This window comes from Lactuca sativa, chromosome 5, assembly GCF_002870075.4.
Source record: "Lactuca sativa cultivar Salinas chromosome 5, Lsat_Salinas_v11, whole genome shotgun sequence".
In the NCBI taxonomy this organism is placed as follows: Eukaryota; Viridiplantae; Streptophyta; class Magnoliopsida; order Asterales; family Asteraceae; genus Lactuca; species Lactuca sativa.
In genome coordinates this window covers 246,359,188-246,362,209 of record NC_056627.2, presented here as the reverse complement: position 1 = coordinate 246,362,209, position 3,022 = coordinate 246,359,188, and positions in this window count along the sequence as shown.

The following is a 3,022-nucleotide window of genomic DNA, read 5'->3' as shown; positions in this document are numbered from 1 at the left end:
ACTTTATTATTTAATCACCAAAAGCCAATTACATTAACTTTGTTACAAGTTTCAGAAAAATAATCTAATTACTAAAACTAATATCATCTTTCAATCCTATGCTCCGAGCATGCTGAATATGCTTAGCTCTACTCAGACCCTTTGTGAGGGGATCTGCTGGGTTATCTTCAGATGACACCCTCTTTACTATAAGATGGCCTTCTTCTACTCTATGTCTGATGAAATGGTACTTTCGGTCGATATGTATGGTTTTACCATGATCTCTCGGTTCCTTTGTCAAGGAAACCGCTCCTTCATTATCGCAGAACAGTTCCATAGGCTCCTGGATGGTTGGAACAACTCCGAGATCCCCGATGAAGTTCCTCAACCAAGCTGCTTCTTTCGACGCTTCACTTGCTGCTATGTACTCTGATTCACAAGTAGAATCAGCCACCGTATCTTGCTTGGAACTCTTCCAAGTAACTGCTCCTCCATTTAATAAGAATACCCAGCCTGACTGAGAACGGAAGTTATCTCTATCCGTCTGAAAGCTGGCATCACTGTAACCATCTACTCTCAAAGTATCATTGCCACCAAGTACAAGGACCCAGTCCTTCGTTCTTCGCAAATACTTGAGTATATTCTTCACGGCTATCCAATGAGCTCTACCTGGGTTTCCCTGATAGCGACTGGCCATGCTCAAAGCAAATGCCACATCAGGGCGAGTACATGTCATAGCGTACATGATCGATCCGACAGCGGAAGCATAAGGTACACGACTCATGTCATCTATTTCCTCATCTGTACTCGGGCATTGAGTCTTACTCAATTTGGTATTGCTCTGGATAGGTAGCTCTACCTTCGTGGAATTTTCCAAACTAAACCTCTTTAGTACCTTATCAAAGTATGTGCTTTGACTAAGTCCAATTAGTCTCTTCTTTCTATCTCTCAATATTCTAATCCCAAGAATATAGGCGGCTTCTCCTAGGTCTTTCATGGAAAAACACTTTCCAAGCCAAGACTTAACTTCATTCAAGGTTGGAACGTCGTTACCAATGAGTAATATGTCATCGACATATAACACCAGAAAAGTTACTACACTCCCACTAGCCTTGATATACACACAAAACTCATCTTCACTTCTAGAGAAATCAAACTCTTTGACTTTCTCATGGAAGCAAAGATTCCAGCTGCGAGATGCTTATTTCAATCCATAAATGGATTTCTCAAGCTTGCATACTCTATTGGGAAACTTTGCATCAACAAAACCCTCTGGCTGACTCATGTAAACATCCTCAGCCAACTTCCCGTTAAGGAAGGCAGTCTTGACATCCATCTGCCAGATTTCATAGTCATGAAAGGCAGCTATGGCGAGCAATATCCTAATAGATTTAATCTTAGCCACCGGCGAAAAAGTCTCATCATAGTCAACCCCTGGGGTTTGAGTGAAACCTTTTGCAACCAGTCAAGCCTTGAACGTATGTACATTCCCATCCATGTCTGTCTTCTTCTTGAAGATCCATTTGCACCCAACTGTCTTCCGACCTGGTGCACTATCAACCAAATTCCAAACTTGGTTGTCATACATGGACTTAATCTCACTGTCCATTGCCTCTTTCCACTTGGAAGCCTCTGGGCCTGCCATTGCTTCCTTATAAGTGGTTCATCTAAGTTTACCAATGTTCTGTCACTTATGAATGTGTCACCATCTGAAGTAATATGAAAACCATACCACTCAGGTGGCACACTCACCCTAGTGGATCTTCGAAGAGGTAATGATTTATCAACCGGTTCAACAGGAACTGTTTCCTCTGGTTGAGTGCTAGTGTCATATAAGGTTCCTTCATTGGTTGACTCTTGAATCTCTTCAAGGTCAATGGTACTCCCACTGTCCTCTTTGAACATGAGCTCTCTTTCCAGAAAGACTCCTCTTCGAGCTACAAACACCACGTTTTCACTGGGTATGTAGAACAAATATCCAAAAGACTGCTTTGGGTAACCAATGAAAACACATTTCTCACTTCTAGCTGCTAGCTTGTCGTGAGTCTCTTGTCTTACGAAAGCTTCACAACCCCAAACTTTAATATGTGCTAACGAGGGAACTTTCCATGTCCACATTTCATGAGGTGTTTTGGCAACCTTCTTTGTAGGGACAAGATTGAGGATGTGGGCGGCTGTCTCTAAGGCATACCCCCAGAAGTGAATAAGAAGCGAGGCACGACTCTTCATAGAACGAACCATGTCTAACAAGGTTCGATTACGCCTCTCAGCTACACCATTTAACTGTGGTGTCCTAGGAGGAGTCAATTGTGAGACTATCCCACATTCTTTCAGATAGTCGTTGAACTCGGTACTAAGATACTCCCCGCCTCTATCGGATCTAAGTATCTTGATCTTTCTGCCCAATTGATTTTCGACTTCATGCTTAAACTCTTTGAACTTTTCAAAGGTTTCTGACTTATGTTTGATCAAGTAGATGTAACCATATCTGCTATAATCGTCAGTGAAAGTCACATAGAATCGATTAGCATCCCTTGTGGTTGATCTGAAGGGCCCACACATATCTGTGTGTATGAGATCCAACAGACCTTCACCTTTTTCACAAGACCCTGTGAATGGTGATTTTGTCATCTTTCCTAAAAGACAAGATTCACACATATCATCTGATTTTAGGTCAAATGATTCCAACACTCCATCCTTTTGGAGTTGGGCTATGCGTTTCTTGTTAATGTGTCCAAGACGACAATGCCACAAGCATGCATTGTCTACACTATTAGACAAGTCAATATTAAGTACACTATTTCCTAAGCTATCAACACAAGTCACTGTTTCATACACACCATCACAAGGTAAAGCTTCAAACACAAAAACACCATTCTTATAAACAGAAATTGAACCATTCAAATCATTAAAAGAATATTTAAAACCTTGTCTGAACAATGCATGAAATCAAATAATGTTTCTCGTCATCTCAGACGAATAGCAACAATTTATTAAATCTAATCTAACATCATTACTGAGCAAAAGTTGATAAACTCCGATC